This window comes from Sciurus vulgaris (assembly GCF_902686455.1).
Source record: "Sciurus vulgaris genome assembly, chromosome: 12".
Lineage (NCBI taxonomy): Eukaryota > Metazoa > Chordata > Mammalia > Rodentia > Sciuridae > Sciurus > Sciurus vulgaris.
The window spans coordinates 13,469,561-13,486,898 of record NC_136473.1 but is presented as its reverse complement, the minus strand read 5'-3'; the positions used below and the strand labels follow the sequence as shown (position 1 = coordinate 13,486,898).

The window sequence follows — 17,338 nt, the reverse complement described above, 5'->3', positions numbered from 1 at the left end:
ACCAATAGACTGGCTGTGTATGTTCTGGTAATCATCCTAGCTTAATTGATTATCACAAGGAATTAGGGTCATCCATTTCAAAAATGACCACCTGGACAGCTAGGGCTGCTCATGAGGCAGTTCTTAGAGCAGGAGGCGTGACCAGTACAGGTGGTGAGTAGCATGGCCATTAACCAACTGGGAGTTGGGCAAATCACTTCACCCCAGTTCTAGCTTCCTCAACTATAGAACATGGTGCTAAACAACATCTCTAAAGTCTCTTTCTGCCAGGATAATGTTATACATTATACAGTGCAGAAAATAAAAAGAAATCAGGTATACCTCTTGTGATACAGGGGCTGCTATAAACCCAAGATATAAAAAATCTGGGCAACAGGTACTTTTTAGGACCTTCTGTAAAAGTCAGTGTGCCAGGAACAGGGCTGTGCTTCAGGGTATTCATATTCTTTGGATACCCTATCTCTTGAACAAGATGGCTTTCACTCAACAGCACTGGTTATTAGCATAGCGAGGCCAACGATGAAGATAACTGAGAATCTGCAGCTCCTCCATTTTCCATTCTCTTCTTTATCCTCTCCTTCTCTTACAGGGGCCCCATCATACAAGTCCCCAGCACCTTGCCTGCATGTAGTCCAAATTCAGTGATCAAAGTGCCATTTCTAACAAGTAACTTTTTAAAATCTTAGAGTGTCCTAACACCTCACTCTCACATTTGTGGTTATTAATCAGAACTAGAATCCAAAGCATATCATTTTTACTTTGATGTCAAGTTAAATCCACATGTTACCTTTTCCAAGGTATTTGTATTTAGCCACATGTATAAAAATGAAAGTATTAGTTTTAGGCAGGTAATGAAGTTGTAAAGGATCCGTTCTCTGTTTTATTTAACTTTTTTAAATAAGAAGGGTCTTTCTTGGTGGTGTCACTAGAGAGACTTGTGGGCAACCCCTCTCTCTGTGCTGTACATATAAGAAGCATATGAAGCATTGGCAGAGATAGCACTCAGTCAATCAATAAGGAATTATATCAAGCATGTGTATACCACCTTGCACCTTATGTAGAAGACCTGCACTGATAGGGTCAGAGGGACCAGAAATACCACCTTAAAATATGAATCTTTGGCATATGGATTATTTTGAGCTAAAGGCAATTGGAATCCAGCAGAAGCAAAAAAAAAAAAAAAAAAAGAAAAAAGAAAAAAGGTTTTTACCCTCTCCTTACTGCTTAAAACCAGATTATGGTATGGTTTTGATATGAGGTGACCCCCAAAAGCTCATGTGTGAGACAATGCAAGAAAGCTTGGAGGTGAACTGATTGGATTATGAGAACCCTAACTTAATCGGTGTGTTAATTCATTGGTGGGGATTAACTGAGCTGTAACTATAGGCAGGTAGGGTGTGGCTGGAGGAGGTGGATCACTAGAAGCATGCTTTGGGGGTATGTATTTTGTTGCTGATGAGGAACTCTCTGATTCCTGGTTCCGTATCTTGAGCTGCTTTCCTCCCCCACACCTCTAAGCCATAATGTTCTGCCTCACCGAGACCTCTAAAAAAACAAAAAAAAAAAAAAAGGAAATTTCCAGTGGTAGCTATATCTCCATTCAAGGAAGTGCTACTCTCTGGGAAAACTCACACCTGGGAGATCCTTACCTGCATGAAAGACAACCCTTATTTGCAGCACACATTCCCCCTCATCTTCTCACAACTTCCCTCTCTTACCCAGTGGCCCATGACCCCTTTTTCTCTGTTTAGCCTAGGATGGCGTATAGGCCTCAATCACCCACCTGCTTCTTGAGCCACATTTTTATATGTCTGACTTCCTGCATACACACCTAACTAAAACCTCTTTTTTCCTTTTGTTAGTTGTCTTTTACCAATTCAATCCATGGACCCCCTACCTTTGAACCTAAGAAAGGAGAAGGGTTTTCCTCCTCTCCAAGGACAATAATGTTGTCATGATATGAATGTGTCACTGGGAGGTGATGGGGTAGAGTCACAGATAAACATGCAAAGTTGTTCAGGGTGAAATCGCACAGACTCCAAGGGAGAAGTTTCTGCCGATCACTGAAGGGGTAACCTTTGCTGGGCTCCCCCTATAACCTACAAAAGGACCCTTCAAGCACCCTCCCCCTCACTCTGGCTTTGTTCAGGTCTGCCAAATTGGAGGTGACCTGCTGACCCTTGAGTGTGAAATAAATGTTCATTGTCATAAGCCTCTGTGATATTAACAGATTGTCTTGTAGCATCATCACCATAAAAGCCAAATGCAATTTTAAAAGTTAAAATTAGACTTTCCTCGAAATCTTCATAGTGACTTAAAAATGGCAGGCCCAGGCACATTAGATCCCAGTGCAAACTAATCCCTCATCAGGGAAGCACTGACAGCAAAGCTGGGTATGGATCTGCACTCCACTCAGGGCAAGGTTTGCATGCAGAAGAAACTGAGCCCGCCTCTACTCCACGGGCTCACCGACTGGCAGCCACTCTCCCTTTCCTCCCTGAAGTGGACCTGCGCATGCCCATAGCCAGTCGGCAGTTGACGGTCAGGAATCTCATGGCAGAAACCCACACTGGGGTGGTAGGTCTACCACCATCAGCCACAGCTCTTCTCAAACTTTTCAGGACGTTTAACGACATTGTACATGAGGTGAGCAAAATACAAGCACAGAAGAGAAGCACCTCCATGAAAACTAAGCCAAATGCTTTGTAAAGATTCAATTAGGCGAATTAATTTTTTTACTTCAGAAAACAATTGGGCAGTTTTTTAACTTGTGATGAGAGACCGGTAACATAAAGTTTGCCATCTGTTACAGACTGAATGTTCGTGTCCTCCCGAAGTTCGGTTACTACAGACCCAATTCCCAGCATGGCTGTACTGGAGTCGGAGCCTCTGTGAAGGCTGGGTCCCTGAGCCCACAGGCTTAGTGTCCTTAAGAGGAGATGCCTGAGAGCTCTCTCCTCATTCCACCCTGCCACGTGGGATGGCAGAGAGGAAGTGCCATCTACACGCCAGGAAAAGAGGTCTCACCAAAAACTGAATTTATCTGCACCTCCATGTGTGAGTCCAGCCCCCAGAACTGGGAGAAAAACACACACCTGTTGTTTAGGCCGCATGTTCTTTTACGTCACAGTAGACAGAGGAGAACAAGGTGGCATCTTAACCATGTCAAGTGTAAGGTTCCGGGCATTGAGTACATTAGCATGATTATGCAAAATTGATTTTTTAATGCTGGTTAATTAGGACTAAGTGAGAACATTGTAAAAGATTGAGAACGAAAACATACAAATCTAGAGCTCTGCATTCAGGTTGCTTTTCAAGCACCTTTAAATTCTTGCTCCTTAATAAGAAACTCAAACTAGAAAACAAAAACAAACATTGTGACTTTGGTTTTAGGAAGGAAGTCAGTGGAGAATTTTAATCAGTGAAACCACACTCAAAAAGCCTTCCACCAAAGAGTCAATAAATGGATGTTCTTGACGTGTTTTAAATGAGAATGTTTTAGTGTGTTGTTTTTTATTTTTTTATTTCCTTCTTTTAACTGAATCCTTTGATCATTCAGCCAATTACTGATGTCAGTCATGTGAGATAAGGGAGCTGGTACAGATTCCATTCCATCTGGCTGGACCTTAAAGGATGAGTGAGTTCCCACCAGGCAAGGAGGATGAAAATAATAACCTGGGAGGAGGAAACAGGTTGAACAGTCACAGGAGCATGAACATACCTGGTATGTGCAGGAATGGTGCAATGTCAAGTGTGACAAGGACACAGGGTCATTAGGTTATCCCGGGAGGGAAAGTCAGAAAGGTACCCTGGTCCCAGATTGCTCAATGCCTGGAAAATCACAGTGAGACATTTGGGTTTGGTTCTACAGCAGCCAATGAAGGTTTTCTTGGGATTTGATCTGAACCAACCCATGGCTAAGTACCTCAGGAAAACTAGAGGGAGGGATGATTGGCACCAGATGTGTTCTGCAAGAGACCAGGTAAGAGACAAAATTCTGAAATAAATAGTGGCCACAGAAATACAAATGTGGAAAGAGACATGACAGATATTTTGCAAAAATTGACAGTCGCAAAGAAAAAGAGATGTTTCTGAGGAGAGTGTGGAAATTTCTGGTTCCTTTCAGGCATGATGAAGATTCAGCTGGTAGGAATTTGGCCTGTAGATTTCTCCCAGGCAAATATCTTCTTACTATGAATAACATAATTTTAACTGAATGGTACACATTCCGTGGATATTGTTACTTTGAGCAGAAAGCGAGAAGAAGGATTAAAGATACCCTTCCAGTTCAGAGTGACCTGAAACAGTGAATAGAAGAGTTGCCAAGGGCCAGGACTTTCCCGGAACCAGCTGCGTGACCAGACAGGAGTCAAAGAGCTGCCTCTGGCATTGTTCCTCTGGCATGATTATTTTGAGAAAATAGAATATATAGCAAAAAGAGCCCTCAAGAACCTACCTCAACATCACAAACGCTATATATGAAAAACTCAAAGCCAACCTCATAGTAAAAGGAAAAAAAAATGAGAGCATTTTCTTTAAAATCTGGAACAAAACAAGGATGTCCACTCTGGTTGCTCTTATTTAATATAGTGCTAGAAAATTCTAGTCAGAGAAATTAGGCAAGTGAATAAAATAAAAGGGACAAAAATAAGAAAGGGAGAAGTCAAATTATCACTGTTGGCAAATATGTTCCTATACCTAGAAGATTCAAAAACTCCACCAAAAGACTGCTAGAGCTAATAAATGCAGCAAAGTAGCAGGTTACAAAATCAACATAGAGAAATTAATAGATTTCCTGTACACCAGCAGTGAATCTGCTGAGAAAGGAATCAGCAAAGCAATTCACAATAGCCTTAAAAAAAAAAACTAGGAATAAATCTAACCAAGGAGGTGAAAGTTTTCTGTAATGAAAACTATATAACATCGAAGAAGGAAATTGAAGAAGATCTCAGAAGATGGAAACACCTACCATATTCATGGATAGGCAGAATTAATATTGTTAAAGTGAGCATACTATCAAAAATTATATACTAATTCAATGCAATCCCCGCCAAAATACCAATGATATTCTTCAGAGAACTGGAAAAAAAAACAGTCCTGAAATTCATGTTGAAGAATAAGACCCAGAGGAGCCAAAGAAATTCTAAGCCAAAAAAAGCAATGTTGAAGGCATCATAATACTTGACTTCAAATTATGCTACAGAGCTATAGTAACAAAAACTGCATGGTATTGCATAAAAACAGAACGGAAGACACAGACACAAACCCTCATAGATACAATCATCTGATCCTTGACCAAGGTGCCAAAAACATACATTGGAGAAAAGATAGCCTTTTTAACAGTGCTGGCGAATATGTGGAAGAATGAGACTAGATCCTTATCTCTCACCCTGCACAAAAGCCAACTCAAAATGGAGTTAAGACTTAAGAATTAGACCAGAAATTATACAATTCCTAGAAGAAAATTTAGGGTCAACACTCCAGCACATAGACATAGGTAAAGACTTTCTTTATAGGACCCCTAAAGTTAAAGAAATAATGCCAAGAGTTAATAAATCATCAATTTAAAACATCAATTTAAAAAGTTTCTACTTTGCAAAGAAAACAATTGGGATTGTGAAGAGATCACCTTCAGAATGGGAGACAAATCTACTCTCTGACAAAGGATTAATATTTAGAATATTGAAAGAACTCAAAAATATTACAACAAAAAAATCAAACAACCCAATTAATAAATAGGCCAGTGAATTAAACAAATACTTCTCAAAAAAAAAAGAAATACAAATGGCCAACAAATACACTTTAAAAATGTTTAGCATCATTAGCAATTATGGAAATGCAAATCAAAACTACACTGAGATTCTACCTCACTCCTGTCAGAATGTCATAAAGAATACAAATGATGATTAATGTTGGAAAGGATATAGACCAAAAGGAAAACTTTTTCACTATTGGTGTGATTATAAATCAGCACAACTACTATGGAAATCAGTACAGAGGTTCCTCAAAAGACCACCAACGACCCAGCAAACCCACACTTCAGTAGTTAGCCTGAAGAATTAGAGTCATCATACTACAGTGATACATGTATACCCACGTTTATACAGCACAATTCACAACAGCCAAACTGTGGAACCAGGTGTCCATCAACAGATGAATGGATAAAGAAAATGTGGTGTGTACACACAGTGGAGTTGTATTCAGCCATAAAGAAAAATGAAATTGTGTCATTTGCAGGAAAATGGATGGAACTAGAGACCATTATGTTAAGCAAAGTAAGTCAAACTCAGAAGATTAAGGGTTTTACATTTTCTTTTCATATGTGGAGAAGTTAGGAAAAAGGGAAGGAAAGGTGAGAGTGGATCTCATGAAAATCAAAGGGAGATAGACGAGAAAAGGGACCAAGGGATAGGAAGTGGGGAGGGAGGGGGAGACGGTGGGGAGTGATATTGGCCAAATTATATTGTTTTATTGTATGCATGTATGCATTTGTGACATATGTACAACTATGATGCACCGATAGAAATGTGGGGGGAAAAAAGTGTCCTCAAAACTCCCATCCAATAGAGCTGAACAGGATACTTCTCTGCTTTAATCCCCGCACTTAATAAAATTGTTAAATTGAAAACAATTGAACTGCATTGGTCAGGTGGCCCAAGATAAACCTGTTCACCTGAATTTCTTTCTCATAGAAGAATCCTTTGAGATATTTCCAACAGAAGTTGGACTTTAAGCACTTTTCGTTGGCTCAGGGCACTTAACAGGTATTACCCAACCATGAGTCTAAACAGGTATACCCGTTGGCTACATCTCCTGGTGTGTTAGTAATCAGTAGCATGCATGCCCACTTGAATTTGAGTTAACACTACAATTATGTTGATCTTGCCTGAGAGGTGCTTAAAATTAAATAAGAGAAGCTAATACACAAATAATTATAATACAAATTAAAAGTAAAAACGGTCATAAGGAGGGACTGGGAGTTGTAGCTCAGTAGTAGAGCATTTGCCTAATGTGTGAGGCACTGGGTTTGATTCTCAGCACCACATTAAAACAAATAAAGGTTCATTGACAACTAAAAAATATTTTTAAAAAAGGTCATAAGGAGGAAAGAGGTAAAGTGATCCATTAATGAAGAGGAGCTGAAATTTGACCACCTTGACCTCATAAAACTATTAGCCATGCTTCCAGTATTCTGCGTGACCTCTTCCCCCATTTCCTCTTTGTCTGATTCTTCTCTCTGGCCATCCTCATACATACATAAAGTGGTCTTTATGTCTTGTGTATGGTTCTGCCATTCGTTTATCCCCCACACTGTAGTCTGGAACAGTCAGTCTCTAAAGGTCTGATAGATGATGGGCTGAGCCCATTAAGAGAGATAAGCCTGTTTGAATCATGCTCCAACCTGGATTTTATTGAAACTGGCTTATTGCTCTTGGGTGTTAACTTCCTGAAGGTGTCTCGGAAGAACACATTTTATGGGAAAATCCAGGCGTGTGTAGAGTGATAAAAATACTAATGTTCCCATCATATGCACATCCAGACTCGGTCCTAGAGTGGGATGTTGATCTGTTTACCCTGAAAGCAAAGAAGTTTGACTTCCTCTGGGACATCAATTTCATGGCCCTTCCTAAAAACCTCCATTAGAAATACCTCTCCATTAGAAATATCCTAAACTTGCTGGAGAAAAGCTAAAGATCAATATAAAGGTTAATATGTATCAATTTATTTACAGGAGTATCTTCTTTAATCCCCACATAAACCCTATCAGCAGGTATTAGTAGCCCCATTTTAGGACTAGAGGGATGTAAGACTCAGTGAAGTAAAATCATTCTCTAAAAGTCATACGGCTAGAAAGTCAGACCGGAAATTAGAATCCAGCTCTGCATGATGCCAAAATTTTTGCCCTTCTATTTACAAGTTTAGTTTTTGGTTCAGCACCAGCAAACTGAATTGCATTAATGTAATCATAAAGATCTGGGATCACAATGGAATGATGCTGCAGAAGGCACTTTGCCTAATAAAATAATAGGGCTCTCTACCACCTGGGAATCAATAAGGCAACACAGAGCATGCCAAAGGATGAGGAAATGCTAAAGTCCAATGATTGTATTCAGCTTCTTCCTGTTCCCACCATGGGCTAGGAGAGTTACAGGGTTTGGGCCTCTGAGAGCTCTCAACTTATTTTTTGCGCTATAATTGTCCCCAAACCACTGCTGTAAAAAGACAATAAAGACCCAGCATGATGGCACACACCTGTAATCCCAGGTGCTCAGGAGACTGAGGCAGGAGGATTGCAAGTTCAAAGCCAGCCTCAGTAATTTAGAGAAGTCCTAAGCAACTTAGCAAGACCCTATCTCAAAATAAAAAGGGCTGGAGATGTGACTCAGTGGTTAAGCACTGCTGGGTTCAATCCCTGGAACCCAAAGGGAGGAAAAAAAAAAAAAGTGGTAATAAAGTTGCAGTGGTCAGCTGTGTGGCTCACTAGATTTCCTGACCAAATGACCACTGAAGACAAACGAAAGTGGTGCTAAAACAACTCTTGAAAGCTGTGGTAGGATGGCAAGAAGCAAAGGATTCTTGGGACCAACTAGTAAGTGAAATTCATGGGGGCAACTCTGCTCTGGCCTTGCTGGCCTTTCCCATACCAAGTGGACTTGAGTGTGGAATTTCATGGGTTGTCAAGGTGCAGAGCATGGAGACAAGACCCAGGTTCAACTCCGGGTGAAGTATTCACTAGAAAATAGCCCTAATCACATTCAGGGTAAGGGGAAGAAGAAAGAAGTTCACATCTAGGAGACTCTGAGGACAGCTGTTTGTCTTGAATCTAAGTACTAAATGGAGGACAAAAAGTACTCCTCTGAGAATTTTTTGTCACAAATTGTCATGTGGGTCGCACTCCAAATTTCAAAATTTTGAGACCAGTCAGACTGGTCTCAAAAACCTCAAGGGGTTGGTGATAGTTTCAGGCACCTTGCAAAAGCAAAGGTTAATCATCCCTTAACACAGGTCTCAAAGTGTTCCCAGAATGAAGTGCCAAGAAACATGAGAACTGTGCCCAAAATATCACATGCACATATACAACATACATGTGTACATGAGTACACTTAAGTGTGTGCATGTGCACACACAGACAAAACAAGGAACTTCGAGAGCCAGTAGGACAAAGAAGAAAGAAGCAGAACAACAGCCTAGATGTGAAATTCTCAGACTTAGAACATGCAAGACACATTTAATACTCATTGTTAAATAAATAAAAGAATTAAAAATTAATAAAAAACAGGAAACTAAATCAACAAATCTGTGGGGGACTTCTATAATCAAAACCCAAAATATTTTAAATCAAAGCAAATAAACAAGTTTAACATCAAATTGGACACAGCTGAAAAGAAAATTAATGAATTGGAAATTTTACATGAAGAAATTATGCAGAAGATATTCCAGACAAAGAGAATGAAATATGAAAAAAAGAACAAATGTCATAGCAGATAAAGGAGGTAAAATCGTTAATCTAATTACGGTTTCAAAAGAAAATACAGAATGGAACAGAGTCAATAGGAGAAAGAAAGGAAGTAGAACAGAGGCAATTAAGGAGTTAGTGTTTCCAAATTTTCTGTTGTGATGAAAAACATACATTCATGGATTCAGTATGTCCAACAAACTCCAAGCCAAATTATTAAAGGAAATATAGTCCAGTACACCAGAAGACAAAGATTCTGCCAGACTTTGATATAGTCAGTGTATTACAATTTCTACTGTGAACTAAAAGCATAAACATATATGACTTTCTAATGAATAAAGGTGGGGGGAAAGTAGAGTGAGAAAAAAATATCACCCTCAAAAAATATAGAGCAAAAGGAACACAGAAAACTCAGGACAAGCAAGGAACATAAAATTAGATGATGGAAATAAATGTAAATAATGCATTAAATAGGAATGAATTAAACACCCGTGACCTGCTCACTCTACCTCCATTCTAGCTTTACACTGTGTCCAGGAAGAGAAAAAGTTCAGCCTTTCTCTTATTTTTCTTTCTTTAGGATTAGTATTTCGCCAACATCCTTCCTTACCTTCCCAACTTCAGCTGCATGGCTGAGCCTCAATGGCAAATAAGGTTCAGGCTGGGAAACTGGCTTGCCTAGAAGAATACTCCATGGAAGAGCCAGCCAAGATGCTGTGTTCCATGACACCTAACAAATGTAACCCCCGTTTCTTTGTTATTCCCCTAACAGGCCCTGGCCCTCCAGTGATGAGCTTAGACTTACTGTTCTGTCCCTGCTTTGTGGCATTTTCCAGGTTCATCACCACCGATCTCCACAGTGCTGTCAGCCCTCAAAGGCAAGGACAACATCAGTAATTATCATAATAATAAATTGATTCTGCAGGATAGTTTTGTAATATGCATATCACGCCTGGGATTTTTGTTTCCCTTTTAGCTCCTGACACATGTTTCTTAAAGGATCAGCTCAGGTTTCACTGGCTTTTAGAGCTCTTCTAGGCTGACTTCAGGATTTATCACACTTCACTGTGTTTGCTTATTTATGGATCTTATTTCTCACTCTGAACTCCTCCAAGATGGCACCCGTAGGTCTCTACTTAGGACATCCTCTGGAATGGATGGTGAGTTGGCCATATGCTCTCCATGCTTATAACCACCCTGTGAAGCAGGGTTTTCTTTCCTCTCTCCGTTTTGCTCGTGCAATTTAAACTCAGAAAATAGCGATTTTCCGAGGTCATGCAGGTTATTGCCAGGTTCCAACTCTTCCCACCAAGTCACCTTATTCCTCTGACTTGTCCATGTCCTTATGCAGAACCCCAAGAGAAACTTTGCTGAATTTCACTAATAGCTCCTCAGATGGAGGAGTTCCACCTGTCCTTCTTTCTGTTGGCAGTAATTTGGTCACACAGAGAGGTGTTATTTATCAGAGGTCCCAGAACTGGTCCACGGATGGCAGAGAATGAAATCTCAGTTCAAGCTCCCAGGCTCCGTGAACGTTCAGTTCACATCACCACCCTTGTTGGGGACCAGTTCATGTACAGGACCCAGTGCAATTACAGTGCTTAAGTCCCATAACGACTACCAGCATCAACCATCAATTTTTAGCCTTGGATCTTCCTAAAGTATCCCTTCCTAGCTTTCTAGTGGTCTTGGTTTCGCAGGAATTTTAAAAAACCTAAAAATATGTGTAATGTAGCATTTTCCCCTTTCTTTGGCATTTTAAAATTTCCATTTATTTAAGTGTAATTCAATATGTGCATAAACACATATTAACTCATCAAAATGAAGGCAATAAGAGAAGTCAGTTATTTCCAAGACATTTTGCCAAAATCTTCCTTTCTTCTCCCCAAGGAGGCAGAACTGGGCTGTCTGTTGATATTTAGAATTCAGGAGACACTTTACAAATCCCACATCCATTTTTAGTGATTTATGGCACCAAATGAAAGGTCTTGGAACTCAGTTGCACCCTAAAAATAAGTAAAAGACATGTAATAAAGAAACATAATACATCTAATTAATAGAATTTATACATGTTGCTGTGTTTCAATCCATTGACGTCTTTATTCCCTAAGTTGCTCAGATTGTCCCATCTTCACCCACAGGAGCCCCAGAGACATTCTGTTATGCCTCTGTTGTCTTTCACAGCTTTCTTACTGGTTTGACAAGATGAACTTAACTCCTCTTGTACAGTTCCTGACTCCACTCTGAAACAGCTATTTCTGTTGTTTCTCCAAGGTTACCTGGTCTCTTGTACATTCTTCTCTCTCTCCTATGTTTTCAATGTCTAGATTCTCTAATCTGAAACACCTTGATTCTGATTTTTCTCCCACACAACAGATCTGTGTCCTTACGGATAACTGGACATTATCATCTCTATATCCACACAACATCCCACACTCAGCTTTTCCCACGTGAGCTCATCATCATCTTTGCCCCCAAACCTACTCCTTATTATTCCCTGCATGTATCAGAACCTGCAGTCAGATTGGAGCAAGACTGTTAGCAACATGGAATCCAGCTACACCCATCAAGAAAATATCCTCCGTGTGCTCTGGCTGGAGCAGGTTTCTCAACAGGACAGCATGATGCTGGGCTTTGCAATGTTGGTGGATGGTTTGGAGACTCTGAAACAGATGCCCAGTCACATCCCTCAATTTGCATGAGCCTGTGAGAAAAAAAAAAAAAAATTATGAGAAGCCTGGCTGTCTGAGCAGACTGATGCAAAAAATGGAAGAGAAGGTGGTTTCCTGAAGGATGAGGCTGATTGTTCATAATTTGACACCATCCCTGGAAGAAGAGATTGCATATAGAAGCCAAGTCAGTTCTGGGAATTTCTTTTGGGTAAGCTGGCTGTGAGACGTGAAAGAAATTTCCCAACTGGAAAAGAAGGCACTAGAAGGTTTAGGGCTTTGTAGGCGAACATAGAAGGGGCAGCAGCACAGACATTAACCTGGGGCAGGAGAAGAGCTAGGAGAAGAGCTAAGAGAATAGGGCAAAAGCAGTGGAAGACAGAAGAAGGATTACAGCAGCTTTGGTTGTGCTAAGACCACCTTCCACCACCAGACAACTCCCAGGGAAGCCTGGGAGTGAGTCACAGGAAGAGGGGGGACATCCTGCTGGCAATGACAGGAGGCCTCAGAGCACTGGACTGCACTCACTCACACGTGATAGAGTTCTGGGGCAGACGAGGCACTAAAGCAACACCTTATTGCTACCATGCCCCTGCCCTCCCACCCAGATCCCAGGGGTGACCCACTCAGACCCTCTGACTCTCAGCTGTCTCACAAGCCCTTATCCTTCTCCACAGCAAGGCTCTCCGCCTTGTTGAGGCTTTCTCTCCTGGACAATGGGAGGCCTCCTGAGTGACCCTTCTGAATTCGGCCCCACTTGCCTTCAAACCCAGGTCTGTGGCAGACCAACATTTTTTGCACTCCAAATATAAAAAATTAAAACTTACACTCACCCTTAATATATTTTATGCATGTACAAATTAAAAATGCCCTTTTGAATCAAAAGTTATGTGAATTATGGTATTTTAGAACATGCACAAAAGAAAAGATGTCTTCTTTGATAGTGGAGAGTGAAGATAAATAAGTTTATTTCCTGATTCTGACTCTATTGAAGTCCATCTATTTAATATATTCTTTTGCCCACAACTAAACCAAATCTTTCTGGCAGAATTTTAAAGTTCTCATCCAGTCCTAGGGCAAATACAGACAGAATTGAGAGGTAACAAAGCCACAGGCGCTACTCCCAAGGTGACTCTTCAAGTCACACATGCATATTAGAGGGACAGAAGCCTGGAACGGAGGTACTTCTTGAGCTGGGGACTCTGAGCCAGCAGCAGTTCCACCCGATCACAGCTGCTAACTGGCAAGGAGGATGCCCATGTTTCTCCATTTCTTGCAAGATCGAAACCAACTTAGTCGGCCTCAAACCCGGCTGAAAATAGGTCTCACAAGCATAATTTAAGGTGTCTTATTGTTTTTCCTGTTTTTCCATCAACGCAAATTAGCCTTAAAAATAGCATTCCATGTGGCCAAAGGTTAGAAAAATTGTCCTGCGAGTGCTTTGAATTCTTTGTCACTCCCAATTTCTTTTGCGACTGACAGCAGTTCATTAGGGAAGTTATTGGCGAGGGGGTTAACAGCTTAAACAGCAAAACAGGATGTGTTGCCACCAAGGCCCCTAGCCCTGCTGCAATCTACTGGAATTAATTGGTCTTGGGGTTTTTTGTTGGTGGCGACAGTGGTTTTTTTCCTTTCTTTTTTTTTCTTTTTTTTTTTTGAGAGTCTCAAATGGGCAGACACTGAAACCACTTATTTGCATACAGCTTGGCCGGAGCAAGGGTGAACTGAGGACACGCCAGGCTCCTGCTTGCCTGGCAAAGGCAGGAAGTCTGCTGCAAGATGCACAGCCTCTCAAGCCAGAGTGGCTTTCTTTTCTCTCTGTGTCATTCATTTGGGAAGAAAACCTAAGTTTACTTTCAAACAGAACACAAAAGCTTAGAAAGGGGGGAGAAATTAAGGCAGCCCCCCACTTTCCTTTTTCTTTATTTAAATTGGAGGTTCTCAAGCCATCCAGTTGGAAAGGAGGTAGAGGCAGGTTGAAGGCCCCGGGTCTGGAGGACAGTTGGTAAAGATCAAGAGTGGCAAGCAATGCCCCCAGCACCCACCACCACACGTGAGATTCATGGAGGGGCACAGCATCCTCCCCGGGGCACTGGGGGCAAAACCAAAACCATATTACTCTGTCATTCTACCCAGAGACGTCTCTTGTTTCAAGGGACACATCTGTGGGCAGGAATGGTGAGAGGTTTGGGCAGAATGAGCCAACTCTAAGAGACACGGCTACATCATCTCAAAGCAATGTGGTCCTTCCTCGCCGGTGACTGGATGCAATTCTACTCCCCCCAATCTTTTCTTGGGATTTGAATCTCTCTCTCAGATAACCGCCTCGTTCCGGCTGGGCTGTGCAGTTTGCAACCTGCTGTCTGGTGCCAGGCAGCCCATATAAGATGTACCCAGAGATACCAGTGGGCAAGTTTGCTCAGGTGTACGTGGCAGGAAAGGGACAAGGAAACTGTATTTGTGGGCAGTATCTGGCCAAGAGTCATGTGGTCTTTGTCATTTGAAACAACAAACTTCCATGGAAGCAGCAGAACTTTATAATACAGTGTATTTACAGGTTGACCTGTTCCAAGAAACAAAAGTGGTAGGAAATTACAAGAGTAATAAAGTATGTGCTAATGTTTAGATATGCACCAAACGTCACTTTTATGAGAACGCTACATCATTTTTATGGCCATCCTGAGTTATTTTTTTCCCACATCAGAGCACAGTGGACCTTGGGCCCTGGTAACGAATCTCTTCCCAGACCTGTAGAGAGCTCTAAGTGATGGAATCACACTCCTGCAGGTTCCAGCTCTCCCTATAGTTAAATGTCCACAACCTCACCATTCACCCTCTTTCCAAATGTCATTAGTATTTTCTCCCATACCAAAGTACTACCTACATCTTTAACAAAAAGAGGAATATATTTTATCACCCAAGGAGCTGTACACTGTTTGCTAACCCCCTCAGTCCCTCATGAGCTAAGTGTCTCATCCCAGCAAGCACAGTGTGACAAAGCATGTAACTCAAAACTGTGCTTCTGCAAAACTAAATACCTAAGTATTGTGAAATTCAGCGATTGATTTCAAGGTCAACAACAAAATATTACATCCTTTGAAGGGCTTAGAAGTACACGCTACCCTGGGTAGAAGAGCAAATTTACAACTCAGATCTGGAGAAAGGCCACCCTAGAAGGCAGGGACTCACCTATCTTTCTTCTGGGGAAGACAGGATTTCTAAGGTGGATATGCTGAATAACTAGAACAAGCCATAAACTAGCAAGTTTCCAGTTCTAAGGAACATAGTTTCATTTCACTAATCTTTGCCACTAAAATGGTTTTCTTTTTCAATTTATCCAACTTTTAATATCAGATCTTTTTCCCTGAATTTTTAATCAAGTTGTAGAAGCCAAGGTAAATCATGGTAGGTTGTACACGAAGTCTTTTCCATCAAAGGTCATGAAATGAATGCTTTCACAAACATTTGTTTTGTGTCAATGCAATCAGTGTGCATTGGATAAGATGAATTCTGTTTGTCGTGGGACATATAAACCACTACAAGCCAGAATGGAAACATGGTTCAGTGTATAGACTTTTTTGGAACCATATAGATACACCCAAGTCTTATTCTACATTTAGCTCTTTGACCATAGGCAAATTTCCTAACTTTTTTTATCCTCATTTCCTAATTTGTGGAGTAAGAATAACAGTGCTCACAGTGTTGTTATGAAAATTACCTAGTTAAAGCACAGTGCCCGAAACAATCAATAAATAATTGGATGGATGGGCAGAGGGATGGACCAACAGATGGATGGGGAGAGAGAGACAGAGAGAAGGAGAGAGAGAGAGATTTCAAAAGGTGAACTTATTCCTCAGACACTCTTCTTGGAACAAATTATTCAATTTCCCAAATGATAAAATAATCAGGTCTCAGTGTTTTTTAATACTACTATAAGGTATTATCAATCTTCAGATCCAACTGACCATCTCTATTTTTTAATAAACTTCCAATTATTTTTTCTATTCATGGTCAGATCCTTTCTCTTCCACAATTCAATTCCATCATGATTTGAGGAAATTACATTTGGGGGAGGCCATAAAGGGGTCAAAATTTTATTCCTCTCTTTGCTATTCAATTTCAGGTTCACTTAGTTTAGTCATCCAAATGCCTTTAGTCATTTTCTATGAAAATGACATCATTTACCTAATTCAATTAGGACAGGGTAAAGAAAAATTAGGTAATTTTTGCACGGGGTTACTCGCTCTTACAAATAAAAGATGTTTGTTTCATGACATAGTTGCTTCCAATTAGCCTCAAGGCCTTACAACTGCTTGTATGGGTTTGTGCTCCCCTAGTCCTCTCCCTGTACCCCAACATTAAATCAAACTCACCTGTTTGGGCTTTCATTACCATCAGTGAAGGAAGACTTGCTACTTCTGGGATCTGACCCTGATTTGAGACCAATCACTTCCTCTCCTGCCAATTGCACAGGGTCGCATCCAAGATTATGGGACCACCATTATGTTTATGCAGATGAATAAGAAAAAAGGTGGGTGGGATTAAACAAATGAGATGACAAGGAAGGTCTTCTTCAACCCCTGATAATGAGATTTTTTTTAAATGCCTTTACAGTATTTGAGCACATTGAAGAAAGGCGTTTTGTTAAATACACTCCTGTGTTTATTTCTGACAAGTTATCTTTCACCAAAATACAGCCTCCTTATCTAGATTCTTCTTTGCCTTGAGTTTTTCATAGTATAGCCCTTTGAATAAAGACCTTAGCTGGCAGGCAGGAAGGATGGGGAAGAGATAGCAGGCTAGTATCCCAAACTAGTCTGAATGTTTTTGTCTCCTATAAGGAGAAACTCAGAATAAAAATGACTTATTCACATCTCGTATGACTTTCTTTCACATAAATTACCAGGGATTATTACAGGATGACTCCATGACTCCATCAGGAACCAGGTCCCTTATATCTCCCTGCTCTACTAACTCTATGGGATTTTTTTGTCCTCCTGAGCACACTTCATTGTCACAAGATGGCTGCTGAAGCTCCTACCTTGCAGATGTGGAAAAGAAAATAGAAGTACAAATGGTCACTTTTTATACTCACTTCAGAACCAGAAGCTGGTTCAATGACTTCCACTTACATCTACTTGACCACACTTCCAGCAAAGGAGACCGAAATATAGACTTGGCACATTTCCCCTTCCTCTTTTAGTAAAAGAAG

At 40.7% G+C, this 17,338-nt stretch overlaps 1 long non-coding RNA gene across 8 annotated transcripts in view; it reads right to left on the bottom strand.

Moving 5' to 3' along the window:
* Window positions 1-1,553: 1,553 nt before the first annotated feature.
* LOC306642119 overlaps window positions 1,554-17,338 on the bottom strand; it is a 63,563-nt gene continuing 47,778 nt past the window's right edge. For 2 of the 8 annotated variants that reach the window (XR_013758386.1, XR_013758389.1), the window contains one exon: window positions 11,186-12,161. This is a non-coding gene — a long non-coding RNA (uncharacterized lncRNA). Of the gene's footprint in view, window positions 3,676-4,954; window positions 12,162-17,338 lie in introns of those variants that run through there. The other 6 variants (XR_013758387.1, XR_013758388.1, XR_013758383.1 and 3 more) reach the window with 5 other exon arrangements.